Source organism: Oryx dammah, unplaced genomic scaffold (assembly GCF_014754425.2).
Source record: "Oryx dammah isolate SB20612 unplaced genomic scaffold, SCBI_Odam_1.1 HiC_scaffold_16, whole genome shotgun sequence".
NCBI lineage: Eukaryota > Metazoa > Chordata > Mammalia > Artiodactyla > Bovidae > Oryx > Oryx dammah.
This window is the reverse complement of record NW_024070200.1, coordinates 43,088,781-43,099,633: the sequence shown is the minus strand read 5'-3', so window position 1 is coordinate 43,099,633 and position 10,853 is coordinate 43,088,781.

Here is a 10,853-nt window from a genome sequence, read left to right as displayed (position 1 = left end):
AGCATCAGGGTCTTTTCCAATGAGTCTGCTCTTCACATCAGATGGCCAAACTATTGGAGCTTCAGCAGCAGTCCTTCCAATGAGTATTCAATGAAGTGTTTTTAAAATCTAGGCTTTATTACTTTTTAGGTATGGTGAGGTCAATAGATCAGGAGACAACTGCCTCTGAAAAAGTAGTTACACCCAGAGATCCCAAGAGAAGGGGACGTGGCAAACCATGGGTGACACACAGAGAAGCCTCAGAGTCAGTCTGGGCGGCAGAGGGAGTGAGGGGAAGTTTGAACAAGAGCCTCCGCTGGGGTTTCCTCAGGAAGTTACAGGTGACGCAGGCAAAGAAGGCTGAGGATTGGCTGGTTTAAATAATCTCAGCTGATGCTGGGCATATTGGGGGCTGTCCTTAGACACTTGGGGCCTTGCTCCTGGGTGATGAGGGCAGGTAGATAATGATCTGGAGTGGAAGAACCCAGTAAAGGAAGTGGTTAGGGGTACAAGCTCTGGATTGGTCTACATTTGAAAGGTCCACTCCCAGGTGAGTTGCTTACTGTCTCTAGGAACTGGCTAATCTCACGGAAGGGCAATCTCTCCAGGGCTGGCAGTCCCCAAGATGTCAGAGTATCAGAGAACAACAAACAGACGATGTGACTAATATAAGAAGCAAGCTGAGTGTTTGGTCTGAAGAAATTCCCCAGAAGATTAGTCCTTCAGTTATTAACAGACACACACACAGAGAGAGACACACACACATATACACATACACACAGGAAGCAGCTCTAGGCCAGGGTTATTGAAACAGGTGCTTAGGACTTCCCTGGTGGGGATGTACAGGGCAGTGGGGGTGGAGTACATTTCAGAGATATTTCTAAGGCAGAATCAGTGAAATTTGTGTCTCATTACATGTTAGGGAGGGCAGGACTTGAGAAAAGGATGAGTCAAAATTTTAAACTTTGAAATATTGACACCATTAAGCAAGTGAAAGGACAACCCACAAAGAGAAGATGATATCTGTAAATTATATACCTGATAAGGGGCTTGTATTCAGCATATGTAAAGAACTCTTACAACCAATAATGAAAGATAAATAGTTCAATTAAAAAATGGGCAAAATAGTACTTCCCTGGTGGTCCAGTAGCTAAGACTCCAAGTTCCCAATGTAGTGGGGCACAGACTTGATCCCTGGTCAAGGAAGTAGATCCTATATGCTGCAATTAAGACCCAGCATGGGTTTCTCTGAAGGCTCAGATGGTGAAGAATCTGCCTGCAATGCAGGAGACCCAGGTTCAATCCCTGGGTCGGGAAGATGCCCTGGAGAAGGAAATGGCAACCCACTCTAGTATTCTTCCCTGGGAAATCCCACGGACAGAGGAGCCTGGCAGGCTACAGTCGATAGGGTTGCAAAGAGTCGGACACGACTGAGTGGCTAAAGAACAAAATCAAGACCTGGCACAGCCAAACAAATAAATATTAGGGGAAAAAAAGAAAGAGGTGTTCAAAGTACAGTTCTCTGCTTTCTTTCTAGAAGGAGAATGAACACGTCTTCCTTCTTGTTTCCTTTCAATCAGGACATTAGGAACAGCAACCACCTTTTCAACTGGAAGCTCCCAGTTATAACTCCCAGGGGACCTGGGCTTCTGTTTTCAGAAAAGGATCCCCATGCAGCTGGAACCAGAGCAGGGGTCAATCCTTGTCTCAGGGAGGGCTACATGCCTGCCTGCTCCACGCTCACAAAGTACCTCTCAGAAGGCCTATGAGTTACCAGGAAGAATCCAACCGCAGGGAGACGCATTCCTCCCAGGCATGGGGTGTTGATCACAGTTCTAGGTTCTAGACCACAGAATCCACTCCAGTGAGTTTGAGCAGAAAGGTATTTATGAAGGGTTAAAGGCTTCCTGGGTGGCTCAAGTGATAAAGAATCTGCCAGGCAATGCAGGAGACCTGGGCTTGATCCCTGGGTTGAGAAGATCGCCTGGAGAAAGGAATGGCAACCCACTCCAGTATTCTTGCCTGGAAATCCCATGTACAGATGAACTTGGCATGTACAGTCCATGGGGTCACAAACAGTCGGACATGACTGAGCACAGCACAACAACAACAAATAAGAAACAAAGCAGCAAAGACAGACCACAGAATCACAGGAGGGATGAAGAAACAGACACCAGGATAGGCTCTGGGAAGAACTCCCCAAACCACAACACACAACTGGGCAGCCATGGAACCTTTGGCTCTTGCATGACCAAGAAGCTTCAGAAGCAGGAAATCTTGCACCACAGGCATCTCTGAGGAGTGGCTTCCTAAACCAGGATGTCCCCAGGAGCCAACAGGTCCGCACGGCTTCTCCCACAGCCCCTGGCGCATTTTCCTCCCAACATAATTCAGCATCACACACGAGGTCATTTGGTTGATAAAAAGTAATTCACACCTTGTATACTTGGGGGCAAGGAAGCCTAGAAAATGCCATTTTTAGCTCCAGCCTCTCATTTACAATAGGTATGTGTATATCTCTATTAATCCATGTGTCCATGGTTTGGTACCTTTCACTGAGTCTAGTATATATTTGTTTGTTTAAGATATTTTTTGATGAGGTGGACCATTTTAAATCTATTGAATTTGTTACACTATTATTTCTGTGTTATATTTTGTTTTTTTTTGGCTGCTAGGCATGTGGGATCTTAGTTCCCTGATCAGGGATTGAACCCCCACACCCGACGTTGGACGGCGAAGTCTTAACCACTGGACTGCTAGGGAAGTCCCTAGTATATGTTTTTAAAGGACTGAGCGTATTTACTTTTTTAAAACTGTGAACAACTGGACAAAATTCTGTCCCTGAATCTCAGTGGCTATGGCCCTACTCCCCACGATCCAGTTTTGCAGATGCTCACTATCCACTGTCCTGGACATTTAAAGATTGCTGTTTTCTACCTCTGTTGGCATGTATGTGGCTTTTTAGAACGTAGACTCAAATACTTGCCCAAACTCCAGCTAAAAACGACAGTTGCTTATCTAGAAGGTGCTCATGTTTCCCAGATAGACAAGCCATTATTTTTTGCTGGCCAGTTCACGAGGTTTAGCAAATGCTCTTGACCGTTTCTGTTCTCCTGAAATGCATTTTAAAAAATCCCTGTAAGGTGGGAGGATGAGGGGAAGGTATAATTAGGGAGTTTGGGATGTACAGCTATATACTGCTATATTTAAAATGGATAACCAACAAGGGAACTCTGCTCAATGTTATATGGCACCCTGGATGAGAGGGGAGTTTGAGGAAGAATGGATACATGTATATGTATGGCTGAGTCCCTTTGCTGTATACCTGAAACTATCATAACATAGTTATTTCGGTATATGCCAATATAAAAAAACAATTTTAAAGAAAAAAATCCCTGTAACCTGTAAGACACACAGGTGAGGAATACCTTGTCAGTATCCTTGGGATTTATTACATCAAGATCTCTGAGTTCACATCCTCAGTTTCCCATGATTTCTATGCGTAATTTTAGATAAGTCATTTCACTTCCTGAGACAGCAATTTTTTCACCTATAAAACAGGCCTGGTAGCAACTACTTCATAAAACTATTAAGAAAAGGAAACAATATATATAAAAATACTATGCAAACTGAAAAATTATTGACCTGAGCTAGCAAGTAGACTTCATCTCATGAGCCAACTCCCAAGAATTTATTAGTGCTGCCTGGAGACCTGGGTTGAGAAGGATTTTGAGGCTGTACCTGAGTTCGTTGGGAAACAGCAAAATGGATGGGTAGAAATGCCTGTTGTGATCACCAGAGACTGCTGGCATTGGGAGGGTGTCATCTATATAGACGCCACCTATATGACATTACCATTCTGGATGTGTAGGTGCTGTAATTACCATCATAATGGCAGAAGTCTTCTTTGGTGGCTTTAATAAAACCAGCCGTGAAAGCAGCAGCAGAAACTCACCTGAAAAAGAACAAAGCTTGAAAGATCAAGGGAGGGACTTCCCTGGTGGTCCAGTTGGCGAAGACTCTACACTCCCAATGCAGGGGCCCTGGGTTCCACCCCTGGTCAGGGAACTAGATCCCAGTTCTAAAGATTCCACAATTAAAGATCTTCAGTGCCATAACTAAGACCTGGCACAGCCAAAAAAATAAATCAAATTAAAAAAAAGAAAAAAAGAAAAATTAAGTGGTTTATTTTGTTGGACTAGGAATCCATTTCCCAAAACAGCAAACTCTAGCAGGGCCTTGGCATGCTGGGAACAGAGCTGAACACTTGGTTCCTTCTCACTTCCCTGGGACACTTGGTTCCTTCTCACTTCCCTGGGAGCCCCTTCTCATCTGTTACCTATCACGTCTCTAGGCTGGGCCCTCTTCCATTGCCATGACATGGACTCCCAGATCCATCTTGTCCCCTCGCATGGCTTCACACCCTTCCATGGGTATCTCTGGCTTAGATCTCCCCAGAGTTCTCCACCTGTGTATCCAACTGTTATCCTTACAGGATAACATGGACCAAAAAAAATTTTTTTTTAATAAAAACATATTATTTTAGGCCATTGATAACGTGGAAATTTATTTTTCTTCCTTTCTTTATTTTGCCAACTGTGCAGTATGTGGGGTCTGAGTTCTGCAACCAGAGATCAAACTCATGCCCCTTGCAGTGAAAGCACAGAGACTCAACCATTGCACTGCCAGGGAATCTGCTGCAATTTATTTCTTAGAGCAGCTAGTATTATCCTAACTTTCACAGAGGCCAGAATTAAACATTTCCACTTCATTGTCTCACCAGGCATCTCAAATTCAAGAGAATTTAAGGTAAACTCATCTTTATCCAACACCTCCAAGCTTGCTCTCTTGCTTTCTGTCTGCTCTGTCCTCTGTCAGAACCCAGGTTGTCACCTTGTATTCCTCTCTCTGCTTCCCTCCTGAAATTCAACCAGAGACCAAATCCTGCAGATTCTCTCCTGTCAGTTCTCTCCTCAACTTTCCCACTTGTGCTGCCTTGGTCTATTCACCAATTCTCATCTTTTTCTTGCCCTGACAATTGGGTCAGTCTCTTGGTTGGTACCTGTCTGCTTCAGCTCTAGTTCATCCATCCATCCATCCATCCAACCATCTGTCCATCCAACCATCCATCCATCTAACCATCCATCCATCCACCATTAATCCATCCACCTAACCATGCATCCATCCATTCATCCATCTATCCATCCACCCATCCACTCATCCATCCATCCATCTATCCATCACTCATCCATCCATCCAATCATCCACCCATCTATCCATTCAACTTGCATTTATTAAATGTATTACCCTGTGCTAAATAGTATAAACACTATAACAAATGAGTCTCTGACAGAGATGATTGGGAGAATCAACATTAATGAAATAGTTCCACTAATAAGTAAATAATTACAGGTGCTATGAAAGAAAATGACAGGTTGTAATGAGAGTATCACACTGAGGCCTTAAACTGGTCGAGTGGCCAAGGAAGCCGTCTCCATGGAGATGACCTTTGAGCTGAGGTCTAAAAGATGGAGGAGGTTTACTGGCAAAGGTCAGAGCTGAGAGGAACAGGACTAAGATCTTCCAAACACAGGGAACAGTCAGTGTGAAGGTTCTGAGGCAGGGAGGAGCAAGACACATTTGGGAACCTCCAGTCCAACGTGGCACAGGAAGTGTTAGTCGCACAACAGTGTCTGGCTCTTTGTGACTCCATGGACTGTAGCTTGCCGGGCTCCTCTGTCCATGGGCTTCTCTGGCAAGAATACTGGAGGGTTGCCATGTTCTACTCCAAGGGGATCTTCCTGCCCCAGGGATTGAGTGCCTGTCTCCTGCCTTGGCAGGTGGATTCATTACAATCTGAGCTACTGGGGAAGCCCATGGGGCAACTGGAACCAGTCTTTTTTTTTTATCATCATATTCCCCAGATCTAACAGAGTATCTGGCAGATCATAGGGTTTCAACAGTTTGTGAACAAGCCAATGAATGAATGGATAAGTGAAGCGATGGGTGACAGAGGACAGATGGGCAAGGCACTAAGCTGAAATTCATGGCATACAACATTCACGATGTACAACCAAGGATTAGAGCTTCAGCCTCGTCCTCTCCCTACTCTCCAGCCCCTGCTCCACCCTATGTGCACAGGTGTTTATACCCTGTGTATAATGGTCTGGTGATTGCCTTCCTCTTCCTTGATGATGCGTTCCACCTGCACTCGTCTTGTTTACCAGTGTAGCCCGGCGCCCAGTCCACCGCCTGCACAGAGGAAACATTGCATATAAGCATTTAATGAGCTGGTAGGTACAGGAGGCCAACACCAAGAATCAAAGCCATGGGGGCAGGTGAGGGTGGAGTCAGCTATGAGTAAGACGTGAGTCAACTGCCTGCGTCAGTTGGCACGAAAGAGGCTGCAAGCCAAATGGGGCACACACACATACATGTTGGTGGCACTTAAGAGCCACATCTAGAGACAAGCCCAGAGCCAGCACAGGTGAGCAAGGACGCAGGTGCAGGAAACACAAGGCAGGCCCGAGTCACCGGCAATGGCACCCTTCCGGCTCTTCAAAAGGTTTGGCTTACACCTGATAGGTCACGCCATGGCTGTCAAAAGGAAACACCCATATCAGACACTTCCCGGCTTCTCTACCACATCGTGGCTCTCTGTGTGCTTGTGCCGAGTTCCTCTGGGACACATGCACTCTCAGAGGAGTTCATTTTCCTATCAGCTGCAGCACCCTGCTGGGCTTCCCAAGTGTCTCAGGGGTAAAGAACCCGCCTGCCAAGGCAGGAGATACAAGGGACGTGCGTTCAATCCCTGGGTCAGGAAGATCCCATGGAGGAGGAAATGGCAACCCACTACAGTATTCTTGCCTGGAGAATCCCATGGACAGAAGAGCCTGGCAGGTTATGGTCCATGGGGTTGCAAAGAGTCAGACATGAGACTCAACTAAGCAACTAAGCGTGCACACACCCTACTATTGCCCACCCAGTGCCCTTGAAGTAGGATCCAGCCTGAAGGAATGAACAGCCAGCGGAAGACCTGGCAGTCAGACCATCTGGTGGGGAGGATCCTGAACAAACGGACCTTCTGCCAGGAAATCTAGCAACACAAGGCCCCCAGGATGACTATGAGGTTGTTGTCTGACTGCTTTCTGTTTGCTGCCTTGTAACCAGACTTCCTACAGTTGTCTATTCCTGTCCTCTTGTTTTGACTTACCAGCTTTCAGAATGATCAGCTTCACCATGTCATCTTGTCCTTTTAGCTCCTAGTTTCTGCAAGAGCTAAATTGAATCTTCCTGTATTTACTCATTAAACATTTGCTTAGTGCCTATTATGTGCTAGATACTAAATTTTCAGAAGATTCTGAAGGGTCTGGTAGGAAAGCCAGCCAAAGAATAAACAATGCAGGACTTTCCTGGTGGTCCAGGGGTTAAGAATCTGTCTGCCAATGCAGGGAACACAAGTTGGATCCCTGGTCCGGGAGGATCCCACATGCCTCAGAGCAACTAAGTCCATGTGCTGCTACTACTACTGGGCCTGCACACCTAGAGTTGGTTCTTGCTAGCAAGAGAAGCCACCACAATGAGAAGCCCACGCACCCCAACTAGAGAGTAGCCTTTGCTCGCCACAACTAGAGAAAGCCTGCTTGAAGCAATGAAGACCCAATGTAGCCAAAAATAAATTAAAAACAATTTTTTAAAAAATTTAAAATAAACGCACAAGATGCCTCGTTAGCGCAGTAGGTAGTGTGTCAGTCTCATAAAATAAACATGCATAATCCGGGGTAATAAGACAACAAAGCACCCAGGGGCCACTGGGAACAGATACCCAAATCAAAATAATACATGGTTTAATCTTTAGTGCTTTTTCTGACTTCATTTCCTCATATATAAGAATGACTAAGGAACCAGAATTGGAGGAATCTGGGTCAGAGATGCCATTCACTAATTGATTCCCACACACCCAGCTGTGGTGTGGCCCTTCAGACCATCTGGGAGCAAACACCAACCCTGAATCCTTCAGGTTTCCAAGGCTCAAGCCTAGGGAGCTCACGTCAGGGCCAGCTATTACATACTTTGTGTGTGGCCACCCCTCCTTCTCAGCTGCCTGAGGGCCTCAATCCTTGGGCCTCATTGCTCTCTGCCAGAGAGACCAACTGTCCCAGTTTCCCCAGGACTGGTTCCATTTTAGCATCGTCCCAGGAAGCCCTTCTGCTGCTGCTGCTGCTGCTGCGTTGCCTCAGTCGTGTCCGACTCTGTGCGACCCCATAGACGGCAGCCCACCAGGCTCCACCGTCCCTGGGATTCTCCAGGCAAGAACACTGGAGTGGGTTGCCATTTCCTTCTCCAATGCATGAAAGGGAAAAGTGAAAGTGATGTCGCTCAGTCCTGTCCGACTCTTAGCGACCCCATGGACTGCAGCCCACCAGGCTCCTCCGTCCATGGGATTTTCCAGGCAAGAGTACTGGAGTGGGGTGCCATTGCCTTCTCTAGGAAGCCCTTCAGTCCCAGTTAAACAGGAGAGCTGATCATCACCCTGCAGTCTGTTCCCTTTGCCATAAGTGCTGGTCTGCACACTTGGGCCAGGGCCGCAGGTCTGGGGCTCACAGAGGGAGAAGTGGTCCGTGGCGCACTCGGAGGGACCTCGGTGTCAGCATCTGCCCCTCTGATGTGGCACCCTGCCAGCCCCAGCTCCCAGGCCCCAGGCTGTTCCAACCTGCTGCCTGCTGACTCAGCCACACCTCAGCTGCTGAGTCAGTCCCCAGGGAGGCAGAAAGGGTAGGTCTGAGCTCCATGAGGGAGGGCGGAGACCCTGCTGCTCTCCTTCATTCCTCCATCCTCTGTCTTAGCAGCTAGCAGAGTGTCCAGGCCACAGTGGCCAAGGACAGATGCGCTCAGAGTAGCCTGGGTCTGTCCATTCAGTGGGGCTTAGGGGACGCCCTCAACCCAGGCCTCATGACCCTTCGCTCAGGTCACCTCTGTTACAACTACACACAGGACATCCAGACCTGAGAATCAGCCTAGAGCACCCACATTGCCTGGAATCCAGCCCCTCTCATTTTCCCACTCTATGGGGGTGCTTTAGAGCTGCCCAGGCCCCCTGGCCTTTATCTGACAGCCCTCTGCCCCTTACTGCCCCAAAGTGGCCTTGCCTTGCTCCTGCCAGCTCCTTCCCACAGCTTAGAGCCAAGGCGTCCACCTCCTGGGCTCAACTCCAGGGTGCTGGCTTCCCAGTCGCCCACAGTCTGCAGTCTGGCAGCTGCCTGGACTAGGATCCTGTGTTTTACCCTGCACCTCCCCTGGGAAGTCTCAATGTTGAGCTTTCTGAACCTCTGAGTTGGCAGCTCCCTGGGACCATCCCACTCTACCCAGCTATCCTCTCCGGGTCAGAGTCAGGCAGCTGATGAGGTGACAATGAGGCACCCAGGGAAGTGTCAACCTTCCTCTTTTCCTTTCCAATCAACACTTTCACCACCAGCTGGCGGCTGGGTCCCCTGAGAGCTGTGAGGAGGGTGTGGGAGGAGTGGGGGCTATTTCTAGACTAACCACCTCAGCGCTGAAAGGAGCCCGGCCTCCCACCTGTGCAGGGAAGCCATCTTGCTGCTTTCTGCAGAGAAGTCGCCTTTAGCCTTGGCTTAAACCTACCTGGTGGGACGTATCTAGTGTCCCATTTCCGGGGTCTAGGGACTGGTTGGGTCATGCCCATCGGTAGGAAGGAGAAGAAGGAAACATGCTTCTTTCTTACAAGGAAAGCAGCCCCTTTGTGTACAGACGGATTCCAGGGTTGAACTTCTAGATGAGCTGAGTGGGCACCCTTGTGTTTGGGGTAAGAACTCTCCTGAAGTACATGTTGTCACTGTTTAGTCGCTCAGTCGTGTCCAACTCCTTGTGACCCCATGAACTGTCACCCACAAGACTCCTCTGTCCATGAAATTTCCCAGGCAAGAATCCTGGAGTGGGTTGCCATGGCCTCCTCCAGGGGATCTTCCTGACCCAGGGATCAAACCCATATCTCCTGTGTCTCCTTCACTGGCAGGCAGGTTCTTTAATCAGTCTAGCCATCGGGTAGCACTGGGGCTCTTCCTCCATAAGCCTGTGGGACCAAGGGAAGAAACCTGGGCAGATGGAATCTGTCTATCAGGATGACCTGAAGCTTTTCAAACAGACTGTCCACCCCAGACTCCCAGTGCTGGGGTGGGGCTCAGGGGCAGGGGTGGCGGGCTTCAGGTTTTCTTGGACCAACTATTGGTGAGTGCAAGCTGGATCAGCAGGATGTGCAGCACAGAGAATCTGGATTTGATCAGGCTGAGTCTGGGGCTGAGAAAGAGCAAAGTTCTGAGGGATCAGGATTCAGGCAGCTGCCAGCCTGAGCAGGAAACATGGGCAAAGTGCACAGAGAGCCTGTGAGAGGCCCCGCAAATGGGGTGAGTGCATAGGCCTGTTGCAATTGGGCTCTGGCCCTGGTCCAGGCCTGTGCTGCTCCCTAAGATTTCTTTCTTACTCCAGACACAGAATCCATTTCCTTGAGTAACTGATCACACCTTCCTCTCCCCACCAAGGAACTCCTTCTGTCTGGACTCTTGTGTCCCTGTCCATTCAGATGGGTCCCTGTCCTGTCCTGCTAGTTGGTCCTGCTCAGTGATGGTCTCACCTTTGGGCCTAGAGCCTTGTTCTAGGGGCCCATGCACTGACAAGCCAAGTCTGTGATCCAAACTAGTGCTTCTCAAAGTATAAGATGCATAAAGATCCTCTGAAGATCTTTTCTTTAAAAATTAATTTTTTGTCTGTTTGTTAGTTACAGCATGCAGGATCTTCAATCTTTGTTGAGGCATTATGGGATCTCTTAGTTGCAGCATGTGGGATCTAGTTCCCTGACC